The sequence below is a fragment of the Gossypium hirsutum genome, chromosome A12 (genome assembly GCF_007990345.1).
Source record: "Gossypium hirsutum isolate 1008001.06 chromosome A12, Gossypium_hirsutum_v2.1, whole genome shotgun sequence".
NCBI lineage: Eukaryota > Viridiplantae > Streptophyta > Magnoliopsida > Malvales > Malvaceae > Gossypium > Gossypium hirsutum.
In genome coordinates, this window is record NC_053435.1 from 55,900,093 (window position 1) to 55,910,683 (window position 10,591).

Below are 10,591 nucleotides of genomic sequence, written 5' to 3' on the forward strand. Positions count from 1 at the left end.
AGTAAAAGAAGGTGTTAGCTATAGAATCAAACAGCGGAAAGGCAAAGTAAGTGAAAGCCGAAGAGAAGCAATCACACAGACACCTACCGAAAAATGTTGGATCACCACAGAGAAGAGGACAATCAGCCAACACAAACCATGAAAGCCAGAAGAATGTCAAGTGATAGCAACAAAGTGGTACGATCGAACTCCTAGCAGGAAATGGAAAAGAAAAGAAAATATTAATCGAAGATCATAGAGGAGAGGAGAAATAAAAAGAGAAAACCCAAAGCACCTACCAATTATCAGTGAGTCCCCAAACCCGACCACAAAAGCAAAGACGAGAGAGGAGAGGGTGAAGTAGTATTCGGCAACAATAATACCCCAAAAGAGGTGTTAAACAAACCTGTCTGACAGAGAAAAGGGAAGCAATCAATAGCTATAGAGTCGACAAAAAAAAGATGAGGGAAAAGCTGGCAATGTTCGGTTTTAGCCAAGTGAGAAGGGTGCTTAACCCAAAGAACAAGAGATAGGAGAGAAGGGTATTTGGTTAGGGTTTGAAGAAGAAAAGAAAATATTCTCCAAAGGTCAATTCGGCCTCAACCTCAAAATGCACTAAAAAGACTAGAAAGAAATTGACGAAAAGGAGAGCAAAATCAAAAACACAATTTCGGCACCCCACTAGCCTATATCGAATTAGCATAATAGAGACTCCCACATTCGACCAACTACTACCTCTCTCCCACTCCTAGATCCACTCCCCCTATCTCTCCCCAAATCTCTCTTCTTTTGCTCACTTGGCCAATTCAAACTCCCTCAACTACTCCTCAAATTCGTCTACCTGATCCCTTACTCAACTCAACCCCCCTCAACCGTCCAACCACTAGAGTCCCAATGCCATCCAACCACCTACACGACAGTTTGCAAAAAGAACACTTCTTGCTTGCAACAGGACTCGAACTCTAGTCTCTTGGCATAGTAATACGCCATTTGCCACTAGGATAGAAGGCTCTTTATGACATGCTTTACCCACATAAATTTAAGAAGCCTACTACCAAAAAACAAAGGTTTATTCAATAAAAACAAAAATTTTGCTCTAGCCAATGCTTGACCCCATAACTTCTCAGACACCTGCAGAGCACTAAACCACTAAGTCAAACATACATTCATACCGTAACACACAAAAATATTTTAACAGGGGTTTTCGAGATTTGAGGCGTTACATTATGAATTATGTACATGATGAATGCTTTATGACCAATTGAAATGGTCATGGCCATTAATTAAATGTGTAATATGGAAATAAGACGACGATTATGAAAAACTGGTAAAAGTGGTCATTAAATGACAAGGCTAATGAATAGGTATTTTTGTGTCTTGACTTGATATTATATGAGTATGTGAAATGTGTGAACGATAACATGTTAATGTTATGAATGTGTCTTAACATGGGATGCTAAATCATTAAAATGATGTCATGATATGTGTCTTTGGTGCGTATAAAGACATGAAGGATTAAGGGTAACATAAAAGCTTGAAAAATACCTAAAGTGTTGGCCACACGGGCTGAGACACGATCGTATGTCTCAACCGTGTAGGGGACACGGCCTTAGCACACGGACATGTGGCGTGTCCCTATGTCCACACTGACGTGTGACCCTGTTCCATGGGAAAATTTTCTAAGTTTTCCTGAAACTTCTCAAAGCTCTCGGTTTAGTCCTGAATCAATCCCGATGTATATTTTGGGCTTCGTAGACCCAAATAAGGGACGACATGCATGTGTTTGAAAATTTTTTTAATTAAAAGAAATTTTATGGCTAGATTTTTGCATGTATGTGTATGTTTAAGTCCGGTAATACCTCGTGCCTTGTCCCGGCGTCGGACACAAGTACGAGGTGTTACATAATTGCTTTTCAAAAATACCACGAAAACGCAACTAGTTTTAAGAGCTTCCACAAGAAATAAACGTGTTATAATTAATAATGTTTTAATATGACTAACTTTTTCCTAATTGACTTGCCTTTTGGAAAATGAACGAGACATCCTACAAACATCGTTAAGGTCACAAAGAGGTTAATTAATAGAACAGTTTTTTCAATGATATCTTACGTTAAGAAAAACACTTCAATGTGACATCACCTGTAACACCCCGAATTTGGGCCTAGAAGTATTGGGCCTTGAGTGCGGGTCCGTAACGAGGTTGTATATAGGTATTTAATTTTGCAATGAAATAACACAATTAAATGTTTTCCTTAGTGGTTAATGGCTTTGAGAAGTGTTGGAGAAATCTTGGGTTCAAACTTGGGCTTTAGCAAAAATTTTGGTATTAAGTGAAAAAAACCTGGATGATTGGATGAGGGCCTTTTAAATTATTGTGGTAAATAAATGACACAAGGAAGCATGTAGTCTAGTGGTTGTGGCATCATTAAGGTTGTATGGAAGCCTGGGTTCAAGTCTTGGCTCTTGCAATTTATTTTGGTTTTTTAAGGGAACCTGGACTTTGACCTTTAGACCTTATAATTAATTGGGGATAAAATATGACACAAAAAACCTTGTGGCTTAGTGGCAAGAAGCGTGTGGAGCATCTGAGGGGAGGCATGGGTTCGAATCCCATGGCAAGCAAGGAGCATTTATTTTACTAACAGGGGGCGGCAAGAGTTGGTGTTCAATTTAAACTCTGATGTTAGAGGGATCCCACATCGGGAAGCTAACATAAGAGTGGATGCGAAGCTGGCTTTAAATAGAGGGAACCATGAGGAGAGTAAAGGTACCTTTCTTGGCTGATCCCTTTCGCTGTATGGCGTGCTCGTTTGGGTTGAGCGTCGGCTAAGAGTGCTCGGAGCTTGGATTAACTCCAGTCGCCAATCAGGTGTGTATTTCTCGCTACTCTAGCTGTAGGATGGCTACTTCGGGCCGCGATAGACCGAAAGGGGTCATGTGGGCCCAATGGGCCTACGGGCCCAATTGGATAAGTTGTTTGATTGTGTAGTAAATATTAAACTAGGCTAGGTGAATCTCATATCTGTGGCTAGATTTGGGCTAAAAGGGCCACACGAGCGTGTGGGCCCATTTGGGCCGAGAATAGGCTTTAGGCCCATTCGTATTGTTATCCCTGTTTAGAATACTTTAGTTTACCAAATTACTGAAAAGCCCTCAAATTGTAAAATTACCAAAGTACCCTCGATTTATAGAATTACCGTTTACCTTCGATTTACAGAATTATCGTTTTACCCTCGATTTATAGAATTATTGTTTTACCCTTGATTTACAAAATTACTATTTTACCCTCAATTTACAAAATTACTAAAATACCCTTGGTTTACAAAATTACCAAAATACCCTCGATCAGTAAAATTACCAAAATACCCTAATCTGTATAATTGCTAAAATACCCCTGGTTTGTAAAATTACCGAAATACCCTCAATTTATAAAATTACCAAAATATCCCTAGTTTGTAAAATTACCAAAATACCACTAGTTTGTGAAATTACCGAAATATCCTCAATTTGTAAAATTATCGAAATACCCCTGATTTACAAAGTTACAGAAATACCCTTGACTTTCTAAAAATTATGGAAATACCATTGGTTTACAAAATTACTGAAATACCCTTGGTTTGTAGATTTACCAAAACACCCTTGTAGGATGAAATGACTAAAATACCCCTATTAGGTAAAAAGACCGTAAAGCCCCTGTAAGGTAAAGTGACCGTAAAGCCCCTGTAGGGTAAAGTGACCGTAATACGCCTGTATGGTAAAATGACGAATATGCCCTTATGTTTCGTATGATTGATGTGCTTAGGATTTACATATATTGATATTGGATTAGTTAAGTTGAGTGACAGGTGGTGGTTATCGTAGGCGATTGATTTTGGAAACGTTTCAACTTCAACTCGTAACAAGTGTGTACTAACCCTCGTAATAGCTTAGATTAATATTTGCTGAGAAGCCGAAATGCTAAAATACCGGTATTTCGGGAACTTGTAATGTTGCGTTTGGGTATAGATGCGATAAATACGATAAGATCAGTGTTTGGATCGATGGAGCAGGTAAGAACTCAATTTTGTGCACGATGGTAAATTGGGCCTCAATAGGCTAAAATTGGGCCCAATGGGCTTTCGGACCCATTTGGGTAGAATTGATAGAAAATGGAATTTGGAAAAGTTGCACGTTAACACGGTTAGTATTGTTGTAAATTTTGGGTTAAGTAGGCTAAATCAGCATTCATAGGGTCGATTAGGGGTTTTAGGCCCAAAAGCCCAAATTTGATAAAGTGGGTTAAAGATCATTGTTTAAACACTCGAAAATATTGATAATTGTAATGAACATGGAAAACCCTGATATTTGGTAAAATTACGAAAATACCCTTATAATGTGAAAAATGACTGTTTTGCCCTTGTGGGCAATTGACTGACTTGGATTGTGTGGTTGACGGATTTGATTGTGAATATATGTTGGTGATATGAATGACTTGACTGTGATTGTTTAATTCAAATATGGGCATGACATTCTGCATACATGACATGTTGCATTAGGTTGGGTTTTTATATGGATGGAGGAAGTGCAAAAGGGCTTATGCCCCAGTTTATTGAAAATGGCTTATGCCTCAGTTTACCGAAAAGGGCTTATGCCCCAGTTTATTGAAAAGGGCTTATGCCCCAGTTTACCGAAAAGGGCTTTGCCCCAGTTATTAAAGAGGCTAGGCCTCCAGATATATGATAAAGCAGCTATGCTGCCAGCGGTGTGTTGGTTGGGTGGGTTGAGTTATTCCCCACATGGTGTGTTGGTTGGTACGGGTGGAGAGTAGCGGATGGTGGGTTGAGTAGTCTCCCCAAATGGGCTTGCATACATTCATTGGTATTTCATGTGATATTGAAATGGGCTTGCATACATCCATTGACATTACATGTGATATTGAAATGGGCCTAAGGGCCATACCGTTTACAGTAAAGGCTTCAGCCCAATGATATGATTTATGAAAAGGCTTTGGCCTAGTGATATGATTTATGAAAAGGCTTCAGCCCAGTAACCGTTAAACGAAAGGCTTCGGCCCAGTATATGTTAAGACTAAATAGGGCTTTGGCCCAGATTGTACTGATACTGTGTTTTCACTGTTTGTTTGTTATTGGGATTACACACTGAGTTTTCGTAAACTCACCCCGTTTCTAACTGTGCAGGTAATCCCTAAGCTTAGATGGTTTGGAGCTGCGAGGGACTCGGAGATGGCCACACTACTATTTCTGTTTCTTTTAATTGCAATAAGTAGCCGATTTATTTCTTTATAAGTTTTATCTTATTAATATTATTGTTTGGTTTTGGGTTGTAATAAGGCCATTTTAATTATTTTTCTGGGATAATTTTATTTTTAATAACTTTAATCTGTTTGTTAATAAATGGGCTAGACTTAGGACGTGTTTTCAAAATGATAATTGTTTTCAAAATAACACCACACCATGATTATCCGATTTATCAAAGATTTCAATTTAAATAAATTACAACTCGATTTAACCAAGTTTGGCAATGGTTGGGGGCATGTCTAGGATTGGATCCATTAGAAGAGCTTGGTACTTAAGCAGCCTTCATGGCTCACCTCCTCTGTTACGGATTCCTACCTGGTGCCCAACTCCCATTCACTTTGTTAGCTTAACAAAAGTCAGTTTTTAAAGTACTAAAACGAAACATGGGTTTTTAACTTCAATGTGGCACATCAGATTCGGCCATAACGTCTGGGCCGGGTTTGGGGTGTTACATCACCATATTCGGCCATAACATTCAGGCTGGGCTTGGGGTGTTATACATGCCCGTGTGTGTGCAACCGTGTGATCTGCCCAGGCTTATTTCGAAATGGCCTTCGAGCAACATGGAAGAGACACACGCCCGTGTCCTTGCCCATGTCGGTAAAAATAGGCCATTTATAAGGCCAATATGCCATCCATTTAGATCCTCCCTACAATTCCAAAATCAAGCATCATATATGCAACATTTTTAGCCAAATTCAACTCCAAACATAAATCAATCAATCCATAATATCATCAAATAGTTTCATACTCATTCTTTATATCAAATCATATTAAAATCACATGCTAACATTACCAAATTCCCAACCATGAACATACCAAAATGACTATTTCACTTGGTAATATACATATATATATCTCTAAACATATAACATTATTTGCCTTTTCAAACTATACTCAAATAACTAATGCATCATCAATGTTATACTAATCATTTTACTTATAGGAATATGAACCTTAAGTTGAAAAGACATCTAATATTTCACCTCAATGCTCAAGCTAAATCATATAACCAATTACACCATACAAACATCATAATTAAGCCATTTTTGTATGGCTATATAAATACACAAATAAAAATGAACGATATAAAAACTAGCCTATACATGCCACATAACCAAAACTCAAAGTTTTTTATTTACCAAAGTGATAATCGGATAGTGTGATGACGTCTCTAACAACTTCCAACCCGAGCAAGTCTCTGAAACTCTATAGACATGGAAAAACACACAGAGTAAGCTTTGAAAGCTTAGTAAGCCATAAGCAAATAAATCATTTCAATAATATCTATAAACCAATATCACTAAACTAAAATTTTCAAATCTCAATCACATATACATTTATTGTACTCGTAAATTCATATAACCACATTAAATAACTCAACTTATCTTATTTATCAATGAACGTATAACCATGCTTTCAAATTCGAATAACAACCGTTAACTCAATCAAATAAGTCAAGGTCGCACATATTCATTACATCGCCAATCAAACTATGTTCATTTCTTGTAAATCATAAATAAAGTTATATCAACTTCTTTATAAACACTTTCAAACCCGAACATCCATAATTCCCTTATTCACATAAACCAAATTTGCATATATGAATCATATAGCCAACTCAACCATTTTAATTTCATTATCTATTCAAGTTTTCGAACCAAGAAATCATACATCAAAGCCATATTTCATATTTCATAAATCTCATGTCCGAAACATAAAACCACAATTTCATATAACGAGCATATATAACACATCATTCATTTATATACATTCATCATTCGTTGTCATATCTTTCACATATGGTCATATGATACATACTCACCTTTCGTTTCTGAATTTCATAACAAATCACGCGTACCTAAATTGGATACAATTTTACATGGTTATTCATTTCTTGGAATGCCCGTTGAGCCATTCGAAATCAATAAGGATACTCAGATAGCTCATAAGCTTGTACAATGCCAACGTCCCAGATGTGGTCTTACTTGTAATCAAATATTGATGCCACTGTCCCAGACAGGGTCTTACATGAAAACATATACGATGCTAATGTCATAGACGTGATCTTACACGATAACACATATCGGAATCTTATATCATAACATATGTATGCTAACTACTCCTATAGTTCGTACAGGGCTTTTTAAATGTTGTCACATTATCGAAACTTTCTCAATTCCACCTATTCAAACAATCCATTATAGGAATAGATTCTCCAAAGCTCGATTCAATTCGGCATCACATATATATAATTCTTTACAACTAAATTCAGCACATGTAATGCACATACATTTCAATTTAACAACATTTATTTCCTTATGAACTTACCTCGCACTAACACGAACTGACCGGAATGACTATTCAGTAGTTTTTGACTTTCCCTGATCCAAATCTGATTTCCTCATTTCTTATTCTTGAATCAAGCTTGGATCATGGCCAAATATTTGAAAGAGTAAAACCCTTTTTTCTTTCTCAAGTTTCGACAATGGTGATTAAAAAGATGAACAAATGATGTTTTGTTTTATTATAATACATATTATTCATAATTTACCTTTTTAACCTTTATAAATTAATATGAAAACTTTATAATCAATGTCCATAACCGTCCATGCTTATGTTCAATGGCTAAATTACAACATAAGGCTCCACATAATAAAAGCCATAGTAATATAGCACTTTAACAATTAGAAAGTCTCTTCTGCATTTTACGCGATTAAGTCCTTTTTCACAAATTGGCACTCAAACGATAAAATTTTCATATGAAAATTTCACACATATCAATTCACATACTTTAAGAATAGAATATAATATTAAAATATGTTTCCGACTCGAATTTGTGGTCTCAAAATCACTGTTCCAACTATGGTCTAAACCGGGTTGTTACAATATATGTAGATGATTCAAACATACTAAATATACCAAAATAAGCCATCACTCATGGCTATTTATACATACCAAAACATATACATTTAAAAGCCAATTCATTTGGCCAAAATCATTATCAAGTCATAACCAAAATGATCAAAATCCTTATACATGCCATATACTTAAAATACCAAGTTCATAGGTGCCGAGAGATAAGTGGATGGTTTGACGATGTCTCCAACGTTCCTTGAATCCGAGCTAGTTTTGAATTCACTATAAAACATAGAAAAATAAATGAAGTAAGCTATAAAGCTTAGTAAGCTCGTATGACATAAATTCAATATAATCATAACACATACTTCAACGTTTGATCTTAAGTATAAAAATTTACATCAACTAACAAACCTTTCAATAATTCATTCACTAAACTATATACTTTCTTCACCATTTATTCGATTCAAACCTAATATGGTTTATGCACATACTGTACCATCTCTTTTTAATCTCATACACATTCTCGCCTTTCATTTACCTGTTGAACCATTCGAAATAGAAGTCGGATACTCAAGGGTTTCAGACAAAAAGTATCTATACCATAGGCCGAAGCCAAATCAAGGTAACTTATCCTAAACACTGATATCACGGCTCGAAGCCAAATAATCCGATATGCATGGCCCGAAGCCAAATCGGTTTATCTCACACCCATAGTGCTATATCATGGCCTGAGGCCAACTCATTGTATCCCCTAATGACATGTCACTAGTCCTGAACTATTCCTAACATTCAACTGGGATTCCAACTATCAAATTATCGTCGAATCATTCCCAAACTTGTCCGAAGTCACATAATCACAATTTATGCTATATCAAAGCATGTAGAATACATTTGAAATGAAATTATAACATACGAACTTACCTCGGATACTAAAACGGTGAATTTAGTCAACTATTTCGTAACTTTATTCTTTCCCTGATCGAAGTCCGTATTTCTCCTTTCTTGATCTAAATATATTCAAAATTGACTTATTCAATCATCTATTCATTCAATTTAGTCCAAAACACACTTTAAAATACATTTACACATTTGCCCCACATATTTCACATTTTTCATAATTTAGTCCTTATTGAATAAAATCTCAAATTAATGAAATTTCAAATAAATCCATGCTAGCCGAATTATTATTATGCCCATAGCAGCCCATATTTTTCTTTTATTTAATATTTTAATCACTAACTTTACACATTTCTCAATTTAATACCTATTTTTCATTTTCACTAAAAATCACTTTACAAAACTTGCATAATTCATAATAAGTATCCATAATCTATCTTCAAACATCAAAACTCATAAATATTCATCAATGGAAACTTTCAAAATCTTTAACAGCTTTACAAAATAGTTGTGATAGCCCTAATTTGACCCTAGTCGGGAATGATTTTGGGAGCACAAAAATAATTAAGTGTTATATTCTATGCCTATTATAAGTGAAAGTGCATGTGTGAAAATTTCATGCTTTGATTTTTGTCATTTAAATGTGAAATTGATTAAAAAAGACTTATGTGAAAAATATTGAAATTGTGGTAGGTTGAAGTGTAGTGGTCAAATATTGCATGGCTTAAAATATGGGGATTTGCATGTCAAATTCCCCATTTTTATGTAAGTGGCCGGCCATGATGATGGTTGAATAGCCATATATGCATTATATATTATATTATAATAGTTAATGGTTTAAATTATAAAAAAAGGGGAAGCCATACATCCTTGCCTTGTGCTTGCCAAATGTTGAGAAAGAAAGAAGAAATATAATTATTAAATGATATTTGGCCACTATATAGGTAAGTGGACGGTAATGGACCACCATTAAAAGGTTTTGATATTAAATTACAAAGATTAATTTAGTAATTGGCTTATTAAAATGAAATATAATAGAAAATGGTGATAAAAACAAAGTTACACCCATCCTTTCTTGCATTTTTGCCGAAAACCATAAAGAAAAGAAAAAGGAAATGAAGCTAAGGCATTCAGCTATGGTGAATGTATAGATTAAGGTATGTTTAATGCTCTTTCATTGAAAATCCTTGTATATTTGGAGTGGTCATCAAGTATAGAAGTCTGGTCATGGCAAAATTTTTGTAAATGGATGAAGATGACATTCGGTCATGGATGTTTATATTTCTTTGATGTTGTTTTTGATGTTTTGTGTATTAAGGTTTGATAATAGATGGAAGGTGAATGGTTGTTGTATGTAGATAGCATGCATGCTAATAATGTTTTTATTTTCTACTTAATACCTTATTGATTATGAGTTAACATGAATATTTAGTTGAACATATACCTTGAATTATGTTAAAAAAATTTAATTGATTAGTTGTACTCTTCTTTTTGCTTTCGAATATTCGAAATATTGAAGGTGAAAGGCTGGAAAATTTCAAGTTGAAATGTTATCC